Genomic DNA, 17,657 nt, shown 5'->3' on the forward strand with positions numbered 1-17,657 from the left:
ACCTTCTGCTCTGGTATCGGGAACCGAGTTGTAGAATAGTTTAAAATAAGGGAATTTTAAAATAGCTAATCTGAAAGTTATTCAATTTAAAATAACCGAGTAGTTAACAACAGAAAACGACTCGAACAATTAAAGTAAGCAAAAAAAAAAACCGATAACGATATTATTGATGATGAATAACATCATAGTTGAACCAAAATTTACGGAAAATGTTATCATAACTCGTTTTTTCGAAGCTCAAAATAAAAACTCGAAAAAAGTAACTCGACCTCACTTTCTGGCGGGCCGGATATGGGATAACTTTTCCGACGGTCAATTTTCCGCGGGCTGGATGACTATAGCGAGTTTATGTATGTGTGTTTTCCAGCGACGGAGACGGTAAGGTTCTAATTTGAGTAGATCCTGACCAGCTGAGGACGACGGTAAATCAGCACTTATTTTACCGTCCTTGATTTTGCGGGGCGGAATTGCGGGTTTTTCCAAATCGCTTCAGTCACTCTACCGTCCTCAAAAGTGCAAATACATAAACTCGGTTATATCTCGGCGGCCGGACGACTATTTCGCCACCGGATGACTATTCCGACGGCCAATTTTCCGCCGGCCGGTTGGCATTTCCGCCGGCCAGACGAGCGAATTCTGACCCTGAACCCCCCTCTGATACATATCCATCATCCAGGCACCAAGTTTGGACGAACAATCTGGCTTGTTTTGTAATTTTGCTTATGAGAGATTTTTTTACCCCTTGAGCCACTTTTCGCTTTTCGAGGGTGTGAAAAGTCAAAAAAGTGTGGAAAGGGGTGTTTATTAGGCTGCTGGCATCCACTAACGGATTCGTGCTCCTTATTTTCCTTTGTCCAGAGATGTGCCGCCTTTAGCTGATATACGGCTGAAGACATTTTTAGCTGGCGAGTGTCTACAAATATAACATTACGTAATGTTTAAATTTTCTGTGAGGCACCAAATCATAGATTGGAAAATATATTTGGATTTTGAAAAAAAAGTCACTGGGCGAAATAATGTCTTTCAAATCGTCGGAAAGATGTAGGAAGGTCACATTTCCACATCTTTCGACAGAGTTGAAAGTTGGTCTTTCAACAAAAATTGGAAAGATGTGCACCTTACCTTTCAACATCTTTCGACCAGATCATCTTCCTATCTTTCCAAAAAAGTTGAAAGACGACCTTCTCAAACTTTCAAACAGGCTGGGAAAATGAAATTCCCAACTTCCTAATATGTTGAAATTTCATATTCTGACATCTTTCGACAGGTTTTAAAGTTGGTCTTTCAACAAGGATTGGGAAGTTGTGCACCTTACCTTTCAACATCTTTCGACCAGATCGTCTTCCCAACTTTCCAAAAAAGTTGAAAGACCACATTCTCAAACTTTCAAACAGGCTTGAAAAATTAAATTCCTAACTCCCTAATATGTTGAAATTTCATATTGCGAAACTTTCCAAATACTTTGGAAGATGATTTTTACTTTTTTCGAAATCTTTCATTAACAAGTCTTCAAAAGTAAATGAGAGATCTTTTAAATAATTTGTTTTTATGTGCGGATAAATTTTTTCTGTGACATTAAAACGAACAATTCATATATTTACAAAGCATAGAATACAGAAAATATGAAACAAAATAGTACGGTAGTGATGACTTTTTGCTAAAAAAATTAAGCAGTCTAAATAAAATAATTCTGAATGACAAATTACACGTTTTGTATAAGAACAATTTTATTAGAACACGAGGCTGAAATTTGGCCAACACCTAAAAACAATTGAGAACAATCTGAGCCTCAGCTTTCAGAAATTATTAAAACACTTATTTCAACAGATTTTAACTGATTCTTAAGTAAAGAAACTAAGCGGCTAAGAACATCATGAGAAGAAGCCTGAAAAATTGCAAAAATTAAGAACAGCCCAGCCTGAGCAAGAATTTACTGGTTCTTATAAAAAATGCGTGTAATTTCTATAATCTAATTTCCTTTTCAATAATATAATAACTAATCTAAATTATAATTTTTTATAATCTTAGTCCCTATCAAGGAATAGATTGGCCATAGGGCTTCAAAAGACATTAAAGGATACATTGAAATTTCCATTCCTGTAAGTGCGAAATCCTCGTTAAATACTTTGGGAATACTCTCTAAATGGGGATCAATTCTACTAAATTATAGACATTTTTATGTCTATAATATTAGCATACTGCTAACAAGCATATCCAGACTGATCTCTTGGAAAAATTAAACATTGCCTATAAAGCATATGCTGAGCCTCAGTTAACAAAGTTTCAAATAATTTAATCTCCTAAATCACAAAAAAAAAACAAGCATAATGTGTAAATTGCACTATTTAAAATACCCTTATACATAAGTATAAAAAATTGTGTGATCCCTGATTGCGAGTTTGAGAGAGAGAGAGCAAACTTTCAATGTTTGGGAAACTGGAATTGATTACTCACATCGTCGTCAAAAAGGTTCAACCGGGTGTTTCAAAACTATTTCTAATATTTTTTTGATAATTAAAACAAGACTCTCGAATCCGAGTGGTAAGTCAAAATTCCTAGAAAAAGTCAAAAAAACCATAAAGTACAAGTCATTATTAAAAACTGATATTAAGATGATTTTCCCAAAATGCCCTAGTCTGAATAAACGTCCCACCTACTTTGTAATTTTTTTTTTAAAATTGTGGACTCAGACATTTTGACAAAATTAATTTCAGGGGTAAACCGAAAGTCTCTCCATTTTCTCAATTTCACATATTCTGGGATATTTTTGAATGCTTTTGAAGAATATTTTCAAACCTCAAACACATTATCCAACGAAAAATCTACACAGTAAAAGAAGCATAAATCTGAGCCAGACCGAAAATTTTTTAAACTCCACCTTGTTATTCAGACCCCCGCTTTTATTAGATTTTGCCATATTTTATCATAATTTATAATATACTTGGGACCTAGAGTAGTCGAAAATGAAGGTTTTTAAGCCCTTTTCAGAGAAAATTCATAAAATGGGAGGGGGTCTTATAAAATTATATTACGGTGATATTTTCCAAAAATATGACCCACAATCTCACTCCAGTCCTCAGTTTAGTTGTTCACTTATTAGACTGAGGTTATTGTGCTATACAACACGTGATGGTACAGTATTGTCAATCCGTTGAAGATGGTACAGATTGACTCTTACAATTAAGCATTAAAGAGTACAAGAATACCTTCTATCATTCAGCAACCAACTATTGCAATGAAAATATTACCAAGTTATTATTTTCGAAGTTGAAACGAACTACCACATGAAGCATATAAATATCTTGATTGCATGGCAGCAACATAAATTTTTGTTTTGCAGCATCGTTTTTCAAGTGCATTTCAAAATCAGCCAGTAACTGTCCTTACGTCATGACCCTAATATAACAAATAGAAATTGAATCAGTATTGAAATCCAGGCATACAAAACGGTGTATAACTAAAAGAGGTTTGTAAAATTGTTGATAAGTTATTTACAGCTTTCAGTAGACTATAGTAGAAAGACCCTTTAGTAAGACAAATTATTCAGATTGCTTCTATTTCTAAAGAGTTCTAAAAAAGGTTACAACAACCTATTTTCAAAAATATTTTGAACTTAGGTCAAAACTTTGTGTACTGTAACAAAATTTTAGCTTCTTTTGATGCACAATGGAATAGTATCATCAATAGTCTTCTATTACTGGATTATATTACAAAAAATACTTACCGTGTTGTATTTTGTTCCTTGTTCAATGGATAAAATGAATCTATTTTCAATGAAATCCCCAAAACTTCAATGGCTCAATGTCGACACACATTCAATGTATCCTATAAAAACATGAAAGCTTTATGAAAATTTGACACACTGTAAAGGTTGCCACCTCAGAGTTTAAAAAGTAATTTCCCTGTTCTACACATTTTTTATAAGCAATCAGGCTGCTAAGGCTTGAGGCCTCAAATTTTTCAATCTCGAAAAGTGACAGCTGTTTTAGATGATCTAACCATGGCAAACTATAGCCCTTTGACCCAATACACATAAATATGGTATAATATTAGGGGTATTCAAAGCAATTTTTTCAGAAAATGGACCAGAATGCTAAGTAACCCTAGGCCTGACCAGAAAATTGGAGTTGCTTATTAAAAAATATGTATTTAATAATGTCATCTTTTTCAGTTCCATAGCAAAAACAAAAACGTCAACATTTCTTTGTTTTTAGACTAAAAAAGGCCTACCTTCAGCTATGTTATCATTTGATATTCCACGTTGAGTTTAATTTAACATCATTTTTTACTTCAACCATGTTATGACAAAATCTTCATTAATTCTAACAGGGAAGTCAGAATAAGAATTTTCCAAAATAAAATGATCTGACAGCTTGCATTCCAACCAACCAACTTTTACTTTATCTCCTGAAAATAGAAAGACAACTAGTTAAAACAAAAGTGACCAGCTTTGGTCCAGGGGGATCAAGCAGTTAGTACAAGACATCATACCAGTTGCTACCAGGTGGTGTGTTATGTGAATTTGAATTCCTTACAAAAATCTTAAAATCGGTTTGCGGGTTGTCAGAGAAATTTATTATCTAAAATATTTCCTAAAATGTTGTAATCTCCTATTGAAAGATGAAAAAATTCAAAGGTTCTAGAGGGACCAGATATTATTTTATCTGATTATATTCTTTTTATCTGTCACTGTAACGGTCGAAAACCTACTTTCAAGGGTAGTACTAAGTGTATACCGTGAGTGGTCCTAAATTCGACAGCCTTGCTTAATTCCAACCCCCCAAATAACGGGTACGAAAAAAATTCTATGTTTACAAACACTCCCTCTCCAAGTTGAACAATAAACGATTGCAAGAACTCTCAAAACAAATTCAAAACATCTAACAAGATGGCTAGAATGATGTCAAGATGTCAGATTCAGCTAATGCTTCAGATGCAAATATACCCCGCGGAGCTTCGTCACCCTGGTGCATATCCCTAACCCCTCATCCGGCCGGCGGTGCACCCACCCAGCGGTGCACACGTGTGGTGGCTTCTTCAGAGTAATGGCGATCATAACAGTTAGCCTAACTCGTCAGTCAGACTTATCTATATATAGTACTAAGACCTTCGTAAAAGTAACCCCAAATAACAATTTTTCGACAGCTGACTTGGCCTAGATGATAGGGCAATGGTTTCGAAACTTATATGTTCCCGGTTTGAGACCCTCTTTGGTCACTATTCAACTTGAAAAGAATTCTAAGTCCAGCCGGATGCATCTGAAGCTTTAGCCAAATGTAAGATGTCAATAATGTAATTAAAAAGTGTGAGTTGTAAAAGTAATTACTGTATATAACAGTATAATCTCTCAGTTTAGTTGACACTTTGTTGGTATCTACATTGTGTCACAGCAAAAAATTTTGTTTCCATTTTATTTTGTATCTTTGAAAGACCACGTCGGATTTAGGACCACTCACGATAGTGTGATGATGTTACCAGCTTCTTACGAAAAGGTATTTAGATGCCATGTCTCGTACTAGCTGCTTGGTTGATTATCAAGAAGAATTCCTGTATATACATTACACATTATAATAGAAAAAAACTGGAAAACATTTGAAAAGGAGGCTTTCACCTAGGGGGTGGGGCACTGATCTAGACAGCCGACAGGAATGTGCCATTGGAGTTTGAAAAGTGGACCCTGTCAGGTATGAATTTTCGGCAAAATTGAGACTCTCTCAGAACGAAAACTGAAAATTTTTCCCATTTTCACCCTGAAAAGTGGCAAAAATTAATAAAAGTAGATGAAAAATTAAAAGATTTTCTGATTTCCACCCTGAAGATTGTCCAAAATAGTCAAAAATCTAAATTTTTGGGAACCTGTCATATACTGTGAAATTGGGCAGCTTGCATCAGTGGAGGCTAACATGCATAGCTCTCGAATGATTGACCTGGCTGGTTGGTCATTAAAATACAACATTAAATCAAAACAAAAATGGTAGAGTACTACTACTAGCAGATGGCAGAGCTGCGTAGTTCATTTGTTTTGAAATTTTTCTGATTTAATTGGTCAGCCATCTGATGGCTATGGAGCCTAAAAATGGGATCCTGTCACCAGCAGCCACACATACCCAATTTTGCCTAAGTGCCTCAATAGTGCCTCCCCCGGGAGGCTAATACCCTGAAGTTATTCAAAAGTAAATTGTTGTGGAAAATCCACATCGTCCACTGGGGGTTAACAGACTATAACTGGAACTGCCCATAGCTTTGAAAAGCTGTGATGTAGCCATATTGTGTATCACACTTCAATCATACTTTTTTGTGTCCAGACTGGACACAAAAAGTATGATTGAAGTGTGGTTGATAATTAGAAATATATAAAAAGGAGCTCACCTTAGCATCTTTTGATTCGTATTTCATATTATTAGAATAAAGTTTCCATTTGCACTGCATTTTGGCTTTGCTTTGGTTTGCTGTCTTCCTCATCACACGCCTTCCACTCCACTCCACAGCCAACAGCTTCCAGTTTCAAAATTACAAAAAAAATTTTGCCGGCAATCATAAATCATAACATTCGAAAATAATCTAATTTTTTTTCCGGGGGTTTACAAAAGTACTTCCAATGATGTGGATACTATATTTACAGTATTTAAGCATAAACTGTGTATGTAATACACTTAGAATTATTTCATTTTACAAGAAATTTAGAAATTTTAGTATTTTCTTGTGTTTTAAACGTCAAAAAGTATGCTTCAAATAGTCTTTTTGATCCCCGGTATTCATCAGTGCGGACTTTGGTTCGTAAACGTTTTGGCGCGTCCTTCTTTCAGCAACATGGAAAAACCAAGAGAAGTTCATCTTTCGAGAAGTTGAAAGACGTCGAAATACGAGCGTCGAAATTTTTGCTTTTTTTATTTATAAGTAAGAAGAACCAGAAAATTTTGGCTCAGGCTGGGCTGTCTGGACTGTTCTTAATTTTTCGAGGTTTTTAGGCTTATAAATGTTCTTACGATTTGTTTTTTTCCTTAAGAAATTAAAATGGCTTAAAATCTATTAAAACCCATTAAAAATCAGCAAGCTCGTGTTCTTTTAAAATTGTTCCTATAAAAAAGCGTGTATTTAAAAAATATTAAATAAACATAAGTTTCGCCTTTCGAAAAGTTGGAAGACGTCGATATACGAGTTTTAGACATCTTTTTGAAAAATTGAAAGTTCATATTTCGAAACTTTTGAAATACAGAGAAGTTCATCTTTCGAAAAGTTGAAAGACGTCGATAAACGACTTTTCGACATCTTTTTGAAAAATTGAAAGTTCATATTTCAAAACTTTTGAAATACAGAGAAGTTCGTCTTTCGAAAAATAGAAAGTTGTTGGAAGATGAGTTTTCAACAAAATTCAACAAACTTGTAAGTTCGTCTTTCCAAATCTTGGAAAAAAAGAGAAGTTCATCTTCCTAAAAGTCGAAAGACATCGAAAGATGAGCTTCCAATATCTTTCAACAAATTTGAAACTTCATCTTTCGAAAATTTTGGAAATTTGTTGAAAGTTGATCTTCTCAACATCTTTCGAAAATGGAAAGACAAGATTTCGCCCAGTGAGTAGGCGGAAGGAAGTTTGCTTGTTTTTCTTCCTCCTTTCTTGTTTAATGTGGAGATTTTGTAAAAGACGAGAAAGTAGATTTATTGAATTTAAGTGCCCTGATGTATCTTCTGTGTGCACCAACAAAATTTTGCTTCATAAAACTACATTTTTTTTTATGCTTTAATTTGGACTCGCATGAGTGTATAATTTTTTACCACACTGGATTCGTTGATCACTTTGGCTCCAGATAATTGTTTTGTCAGTTCTACAGATATGTTGCAGATTATTTCAAGGTATTCTAGTTATGTATATACAGTACATTTTGGGGGTCATATTGAATATTTCTGACATTACTTTTTTATGATTCTACAAAAGGGAGTGTTGTTGTTCCTTCAACAAGGGCCTTTAAATGTTAAAACAAACAAAGAACTTTTCTTCAGCTTTGGCATTTCACTTTTTAATACTGTGTGGCCTTTGTATCTTTTCAGGTACCTAGCTTCAATTCTTTAAAAAGATTGGAGTGTTTCTGGTTGTTTTCTTCCACTTTTGTTCACAAACTAAAAGATAGCAAAGGCACAGGACCAAACAGTATTCCTACAAAATTTAAAAAAATCTTTTCTCCTGCCATAAGCCAGATCATTTCCAATTTAATTAACATTTCTATTCTGAATGGAATATATCCTGACTGCCTCAAAATTGCTTCTATAAAACCACTACACAAAAAAGATTCCAAACTACTAACTGGAAACTACAGGCCCATCTCCCTCCTTTCTAACCTGAACAAAATTTTTGAAAAAATAATTCATTGCCGACTTTATCGTTTTCTTGAAAGTAAAAAAAGCCTCTATAAACATCAGTTCGGTTTCAGAAAAAAACACAGCGCAAATCATGCAATCATAGCATTAACCGAAGAAATCAGAGACGCTCTTGACAACGGAGAATTTTCCGAGGAATTTGCCATAGGTGTCTTCATTGACCTACAGAAGGCATTTGATACAGTAGAACATTCTATACTTCTTGAAAAACTTGCAAATCATGGCATTATAGGAACTGCAAACCGTCTGTTGACATCCTATCTAAACAATAGAAAACACGGCACTAAAATTAATCAAAAATCATCAACATATAATATAAAGAATGTAAACATGGAGTACCTCAAGGATCGGTACTCTACTTTTTTTAGTTTATATAAATGATCTCCATAAAAGCAACCAATTCCAAAACTTTTCATTTTGCAGATGATACTAGCATTGTTTGTAGGGGAGCCTCCCTAAAAGACTTAAAACTCCTTGTACAAAATGATCTCTTCGGACTAGTCCATTGGCTTAAAGCAAATAAAACAAGACGATTTAAAGTCGAAAATTTCACCTAGAAATTAAACAACATAGGAACAACAAGAAGTAGATATTGAAGCCAATTTGAAATCTACTTTACATCGAGCCTTGATGAAACAATTTTACAAGAACAACGAGGCTTAAAATCGCTAAAAAAAGAGACCAATTTAAGAACAACTGTTGTTTGATTTTTAAGAACTAATAAACAAAGGTAATATCACCGTTTATCAAAAGTTTTTTATTTGATTCTTATAAAGCAAATGCTTATATAAGAAAAATGAATATGCTCATATTGTGTGCCATCTCTTGTTTATTTTGTAAGAGCTAATTACCGAAAGGTATATTACCGTCTATCAAGAGTTATTGATTTGATTCCTATAAAGTAAATGCTTATAAGAATAATAAATATGCTCATAATGTGCGCCGTCCCTTGTTTACTTTGTAAAAACTAATTACCGAAAGGTATATCACCGTCTATGGAGAATTATTGATTTGATTCTTATAAAGTAAATGCTTATAAGAAAAATTAAAATGCTCATATTGTGTGCCATCCCTTGTTTACTTTGTAAGAACTAATTACCGAAAGGTATATCACCGTCTATCAAGAGTTATTGATTTGATTCTTATAAAGTATATGCTTATAAGAAAAATTAGGAAGCTCATATTGTGTGCCATCCCTTGTTTACTTTGTAAGAGCTAATTACCAAAAGGTATATTACCGTCTTTAAAGAGTTATTGATTTGATTCTTATAAAGTAAATGCTTATAAGAAAAATAAATGAGCTCATAATGTGCGCCATCCCTTGTTTACTTTGTAAGAACTAATTACCGAAAGGTATATCACCGTCTATCAAGAGTTATTGATTTGATTCTTATAAAGTATATGCTTATAAGAAAAATAAGTAAGCTCATATTGTGTGCCATCCCTTGTTTACTTTGTAAGAACTAATTACCGAAAGGTATATTACCGTCTATCAAGAGTTATTGATTTGATTCTTATAAAGTAAATGCTTATATGCTCATATTGTGCGCCATACTTTGTTAACTTTGTAAAAACTAATTACCAAAAGGTATATCACCGTCTATCAAGAGTTATTGATTTGATTCTTATAAAGTATATGCTTATAAGAAAAATAAGTAAGCTCATATTGTGTGCCATCCCTTGTTTACTTGGTAAGAACTAATTACCGAAAGGTATATCACCGTCTATCAAGAGTTATTGATTTGATTCTTATAAAGTATATGCTTATAAGAAAAATTAGGAAGCTCATATTGTGTGCCATCCCTTGTTTACTTTGTAAGAACTAATTACCGAAAGGTATATTACCGTCTTTAAAGAGTTATTGATTTGATTCTTATAAAGTAAGTAAACGCTTATAAGAAAAATAAATGAGCTCATATTGTGCACCGTTCCTTGTTTACTTTGAAACAACTAATTATCGAAAGCCATATCACCGTCTATCAAGAGTTATTGATTTGATTCTTATAAAGTAAATGCTTATAAGAAACATAAATATGCTCATATTGTGCGCCATCCCTTGTTTACTTTGTAAGAGCTAATTACCGAAAGGTATATCACCGTCTATCAAGAGTTATTGATTTGATTCTTATAAAGTATATGCATATAAGAAAAATGAATATGCTCATATTGTGCGCCATACTTTGTTTACTTTGTAAGAACTAATTACCGAAAGGTATATCACCGTCTATCAAGAGTTATTGATTTGATTCTTATAAAGTATATGCTTATAAGAAAAATTAGGAAGCTCATATTGTGTGCCATCCCTTGTTTACTTTGTAAGAACTAATTACCGAAAGCTACATCACCGTCTATCAAGAGTTATTGATTTGACTCTTATAAAGTAAATGCTTATAAGAAACATAAATATGCTCATATTGTGCGCCATCCCTTGTTTACTTTGTAAGAACTAATTACCGAAAGGTATATCACCGTCTATCAAGAGTTATTGATTTGATTCTTATAAAGTATATGCTTATAAGAAAAATAAGTAAGCTCATATTGTGCGCCATACTTTGTTTACTTTGTAAGAACTAATTACCGAAAGGTATATCACCGTCTATCAAGAGTTATTGATTTGATTCTTATAAAGTAAATGCTTATAAGAAAAATAAATATGCTCATATTGTGCGCCATACTTTGTTTACTTTGTAAGAACTAATTACCGAAAGGTATATCACCGTCTATCAAGAGTTATTGATTTGATTCTTATAAAGTATATGCTTATAAGAAAAATAGGTAAGCTCATATTATGTGCCATCCCTTGTTTACTTTGTAAGAACTAATTACCGAAAGGTATATTACCGTCTATCAAGAGCTATTGATTTGATTCTTATAAAGTAAATGCTTATAAGAAAAATAAACATGATCATATTGTGCGCCATACTTTGTTTACTTTGTAAGAACTAATTACCGAAAGCTATATCACCGTCTATCAAGAGTTATTGATTTGATTCTTATAAAGTATATGCTTATAAGAAAAATAAGTAAGCTGATATTGTGTGCCATCCCTTGTTTACTTTGTATTGTAAGAACTAATTACCGAAAGGTATATTACCGTCTATCAAGAGTTATTGATTTGATTCTCATAAAGTATATGCTTATAAGAAAATAAAGAAAAAATGAAAACTGTGGAGCTAAAGACACAAAGATATATGACGTAATCCAAAGAAAACCCGCGAAAATCGTCCGTGGTTATACGAGCGTGTAATTAGTAAATTAAATTTAGTGAGTTTGTCCACCGTATCAAGCACTTTCGTTTTCAAATTTTTTTCCCGATGACACCGCCGCAGAAAGGCTATCGTAAAACTTTCGCTAAGCGAAATTATTAGGGAGGTTAAGTATTGAAGATAAATCAACGCGACGAAAGGGCCTTTTCTCTACAAGATTGTAAGGGTAGCAAAGCAGATATTATATCTACCTTGTTCAACAACGAAGATTTTCATGGTTTTTTGGTCTTGAGCTTCTTTAGCCTGGATTCTAGAAAATGCAGGTCATGCAGGTCCACATGTTTACTGCAGATTGCGGGTCAAAACCCGTCTCGTTCGTCGCGCTGATTTATCTTCGATACTTAACCTCCCTAATAAGCCTCAATGCAGGAAAAACTGAGATAATTATTTTCAGATCAAAAAGTGGTATAATTTTGCATAAATTATGCAGATTGTGGGGAAATTACCTGTTTTCAATCAATTTTTGACCATAAAATCGTCTATAACTTTTGATCTAGAAAAGTTGAGACTTTGATATAATACATTTTTTTCTCAGTTTGAAGAGCTCTATCACGTGGCATATGTCTTTTTTGATTTTGAAGACCCCCCAAAATCATGAATTTTCAGGCCTTACAATTTTGCCTTAAATCGCAAAAAATCGCAAATTACGCAAAAACTGCGGGTTTTCAAGCTTGGTAACATTTAAATTCCGAATCAGCATCCTCAAATTGACCAAAATCGATTCTAAAAGCTTGGTCACGGACATTTTGAAAAAAAGTGAAACGTTTTGGTGGCACTGGCCATGGCCTATTACCTTGTGTTCATATTTGTATTTTTTGAGCTTCGACTGAAGAGCTGATGGAAAACTTTTGATAAATTTACAGACCAGATATCTTATAAAAGCAAAAGTCCAAAATAAATCTACAGACTGTACATAATGCGCGCATCAGATTGTTTTTTATCTTTTTTCTGTTTTGTTTTTCTGGTCTGGGATTCGAATTTCAAATGTAAACATTCCATTGAAAACGTTCGAAACGATCGTTTTTGCGCGCACATCAATGTCAATCAAATTACTCCCCAAGATTTCCTTTGCGAACCGGAAAGCGGTTGGTAGATCATTAAGCAGACCTATACTACTTGTGGTTTTGTAGAGGTATGCGATTCAGACTTGGTGTTTATGGGCTTCACCTTTCCCACGCACGTGCAACATCATCCCTCCCCCCCACCCACCCGGAAATGCATTGCCGAATTTTCTCTTTTGCTGAGGTCAGCGAATAAATTGTGTCATGCTTTCTTGTCCAGTGCTCGATCCTACTGTACCTTTCAGATTCTGCACGCATTTTTCTGAAAGGACACAAAGTGACCTTCAGGCACAAAACAGAAATCATACGATCATGTGACTGTATTTGCATTTCTCAGCAACATTCCAACTCGAAACTGTGTTAAAACTGTTTGTTTGACACTTTCAAAGTCAGGCAGAGTCGGGTTGGTATTCTATGATTTGATTTGTTAAAAATATAAAACTGGATAGTCGAAAGCATCCAGCGAGGACCTTTTTTTAAACATCTGTTTCCCAGACATAGCTAGTGACTCCAGAAGTCAGGCAACTTTCGTTGACGTCAAACCAAATGTTTCATTTTTCTGTGAACTTTGAACCCTTCGAACTTTTTTTCTATGTATGCTAAAGCGTTCTGGTTTTTTATACTAAAAGAAAGCCCTTGTCTTGATCTTAGCTTTCCAGTGGTATATAATATGAGACTGTGGACTCGGGCTAGACGGCAAACTGCTAAAGTGCCAAACGTTTTTGCAACATTTTCAAAAAGGACCCTGCCGACACACCAGACTGTCTGGTGTATTTGTCCGGACACAATAAGTCCGGTGTCAGTCCGGTGTTGCATACAGGGAATTTTGGATGCCGGACATTTACGAAACAAAAAATTAAGAAACACCGGACGCACCGGACCGGTCATGTCCGGTGTTTTGATTGTCCAGTGGAAAAAATATCCTTCTCCGACACCGGACATCCGACTTTCTTAAGTCCGGTGTAGAGATTGTCCGGTGGTAAAAAAAATTCTCATTTTACACTGGACTTTCGCGTGTCCGGTGTTCGTTAAGTCCAGTGCGTTGGCAGGGTCCTATTCAAAATTATTTTCCGACGAGAGAAAAATAAGGTGCAATTATCGATGAACAAATGTTTCTGGAAATGGAGGAAAATTTAGTTGACGGCTGAAAATTTATATGCTTATCAGAAAAAGGGTGAGAAATTCAAAAATCACAATCGCTAATTTTAGTTAAACTTCGATTTTCATGTAGTTTTGTTCACTTTTTTGCTTCTTTAGCATGGGAATGCCCCAAAAAAAAGTTTATCTTTCTTTATCTTTCATTTGGAGTTCTCCTTTCAGAAAAACTTACCGTGAGTGGTCCTAAATCCGACAGGCCTGCCTAAATCCGGCCCCCCAAATAACAGCTATGAAAAAAAATCCTATGTGTACACCCATTCATTCTCCAACTTGACAGTTACTCACACTAGCGTCCCGCCAAAATGCGTATCAAAGATTAATGCTGCAAAAGCGCTATATCGTTCACTTGACTCTCAAGCAAAAAAATGCAGCGCAAAACTTCTAAAGGGATTCATGAAAAAATAACCTGGCGCTTTTTAATGAAAATAACATTTTCAAAAACTTTTAGAAATTGCCTAAAATTTGAGCCATAGATGAACAAATTTGAGCCAAGCCAACCTTGAAAACTAATTTGAAGATCAATTTCCCAAGAAAAAGATCTACGGGGGAGGCGGAACCCACCTAGAACCGCGCACCACCGGATAGGCTGTTTCCCGGAAATTTTGCCGGACCTCAAATAATGACCCATTTACATATGCGAAATTATTTTTACTTTAGCGTATAAAGCAGGCCTTAAAAATCGAAGCGCTGTCTCGGGAATTGAATGACAAATTTTGTTGATTTTGGCTGCTGCACGTTTTATTTTGTTTCAAACTTTCAAGTTTTAATTTTAATTGTCTTGCGAACTTGATTCAGGTAACTCTCATCCTTGTTGTGCAAATACATCCTGTAGATGACTGATGTTGTTTTTTCTGAAAGCTAGATTTCCTAGTGTGGCTAACTGCTTGAACGATAAACTATTGCAAGAACATCTAACAAGATGACTATAATGTTAAGATGTCAATTAATGTGTTCAAAAAGGGGAGAGTTGTAAAAATCATTACCTCTATTATTCTGAATCCATTGTTTGTGTTTAAAACATTAACAATTTTGTAATAAAAAACAAGAATCGCAAAATTGCGATAAATATTTCCTTAACCCTTAGAAGCCAGAATACGTATATATACGTTTTGAAAAGGCCATTTTACCGATACACAGTCTTTTGGTCATAACTCCTGACCCCTTGCGATTCAGAGAAAAAAAAACTGCTATTTTTTGTAGCTGAGAGAAAGGGCTTTCCAACGATACCAAAGTTGATATCTGAATCGTTTGTCCTGGTCAAGAAATCGCCTTTGAAAGAATAAATTTCCAGAAAAAAATGATGAACTTTTTGGCCTTTTTCAAAAAAAGACAGCGGCTTTGAAAGGTTAAAAAAAATTTTTAATTCTTTAAAACTGGTCCAAACTGTCCAAAATGACTACTGGTACTAAGAGAAAGTGGATAAAGGCATTTTAAATGAAAAATGAAAAACAATCATGTCTATGTTAACCCTTAGAAGCCAGAATACGTATATATACGTTTTGAAAAGGCCATTTTACCGATACACAGTCTTTTGGTCATAACTCCTGACCCCTTGCGATTCAGAGAAAAAAAATCTGCTATTTTTTGTAGGTGAGAAAAAGGGCTTTCCAACGATACCAAAGTTGATATCTGAATCGTTTGTCCTGGTCGAGAAATCGCCTTTGAAAGAATAAATTTCCAGAAAAAAATGATGAACTTTTTGGCCTTTTTCAAAAAAAGACAGCGGCTTTGAAAGGTTAAAAATGAAGGTCATTATTGACATATATAAAAAAGCACACATAATAAAGTATACATATATATTTGTCCAGAAAGAACTGGCATGTTGTTTGCTTTGATTTGGTGTTTAAAAATATGTACTTATCAGTCCTAAAAAAAATACAAATTTGAATATAATGAGGGCAATAAGTCTGGTTAAATGTTACTTTATTCACAAGATTTAAGGATTACTGAAAAAATACTACTGCAGATGAACTAAACTCATAAACTAAAACTTTACAATAATTTTACATTACGACAAAGTAAAAATCTATCTTTAATAGCAACAAAGAAAAAAATGTGGCTCAAAGTTTTAAAGCATTTAAATAGACCTTTTTTTAAAGAGGCAGCCATATTGAATAATTATGTACTCCAGCATAACAATGATACAGCCATGCATAATTACTGTATCATGCATATTTAAAAATTCAGTAGGTATAGAGAATTCAAGATTTGAAAACAGACACTGCATTGGTTTACAAGACTAGACTAGAGAAAGATGTCAACCATCCACACTGTTCATGAAAAAAATAAAGTATTTATCAAAAAAAGGTTCTCTTTTTTGGTAATCAATACACCGTTTAACAGGTGTCAGTTGCGCACGCGTATGAACAATTTTCTATTGTTTTGATTTTGGCAACCACAAGAAACTTCACTCTCCCCCGTAAAAAAAATGGTAGGTAAACATCCAGTAGGTAAAGAACTCCTTTTAATCATAACTTCTTTTCCTCTTGATGAATTTTTGTGAAATTTTCAGGAGAGATACATAAAATTGTCATTAATATCATGTTCAAACATCTAAAACATTCTCTTTAAAGGAAGGGAAAAAATGGCAATGTTTACATTTCTCTAACCTTCCAGCCACAGTACGAAAGTGATCATCTATGATTGAGCGCGAAAATAAGCACTACCTTCCGATAAAACCCCGTCCAAAAAGGATTTGATATTCGAATCGAAGAAGCCCGTACAGTGACTTTCTTTTACAGTGACTTTTTTTTTTTACCGTGCAATTATTAAATATTATTAAATAAAAACGTTACAACGAGTACAGTGCAGTTCAATATGGGGCGAATCCACATAGTACGTACGCACTAAGAAGGGGGAACGGGGTCTTCTCAAAAGCGTACACTTGCGTACAGGAGGGGTCAAAGGAAAATTTACGTACTCAGAGAAAATTTTTTTTTCATTGTCCTTTTTTGCTAGTTTTTTGTCGGCTTTGACGCTTCTCGTGCACATCAAGGAGGAGGAGTATTCGATTTTCGACATTTTAGTGCGTACGTACGCCCCATGGCTGAAAAGGTACTCTTTCATTACATTTTCTCTTGATTTACTGAACCCTTATAGTGCACTATATTTCTCAGCTGTAAATCTGTGTGAAAAAAGAACCTTAGGAAATTTTCTGGAAAACTGAGAATAATATTCTTGTCAGCTGTAATTATCAGACAATAGAAATTCTTTTAAACAAACGAGAAGTAGAAACCTTTCTTTTTATCAATTATTTTAAATTTGTTTTAAAATTCGAACCTTGCAGTGCAATCTCACAGAAACACACCCTTACAGTGCATTTTGGGATGAAAAACCCTAACCTTAAGCGCGGCACATGACGTAGGCCAGATCATATGAGTGCCCTCCCCGGGAATTCATGATGTTATGTTTTCTATAGAAATACCCCGGTTTTAGCCAGTAGTGGAAAATTTAAACTAAACAAAAGTTGTATAAAATTTGCCACTTCTGTCAAAAACCGAGTCTCTCCGTAGAAAACATTACGTCATGAATATCATGAACAAGAAAATATCTATAGCAATTTTTTTGCTACTTTTTACCAAGCTGATTTTTCAAGAAAGGGTAAAAAATGTTATTTTAAAAGCAAATCGAATATACCACAATTATTGAGCATGTTGTAAGACTATTCTTATGCGAGGAGAGATTCAACAATCGTGGGCGGACATTCAAGGGTAACTTTGAAAGGCTTTGAATATCTTTGAGAACCCCCGGGGGGGGCTACTAGGGCAAGATGGGTTACGGGGATGCTCCACTGGTCAGG

General features: G+C 34.4%; 1 long non-coding RNA gene across 1 annotated transcript; it reads right to left on the reverse strand.

Moving 5' to 3' along the window:
* Window positions 1-2,553: 2,553 nt before the first annotated feature.
* On the reverse strand, window positions 2,554-6,475 carry LOC136800049 (uncharacterized). The gene is made up of 4 exons (XR_010845664.1): window positions 6,370-6,475; window positions 4,231-4,407; window positions 3,725-3,825; window positions 2,554-3,396 (listed from the first exon to the last, which is right to left on the reverse strand). It is a non-coding gene; the product is annotated as an uncharacterized lncRNA (long non-coding RNA).
* Window positions 6,476-17,657: the final 11,182 nt, after the last annotated feature.

Source organism: Clytia hemisphaerica, unplaced genomic scaffold (genome assembly GCF_902728285.1).
Source record: "Clytia hemisphaerica strain Z4C2 unplaced genomic scaffold, Clytia hemisphaerica genome assembly, whole genome shotgun sequence".
NCBI classification, from domain to species: domain Eukaryota; kingdom Metazoa; phylum Cnidaria; class Hydrozoa; order Leptothecata; family Clytiidae; genus Clytia; species Clytia hemisphaerica.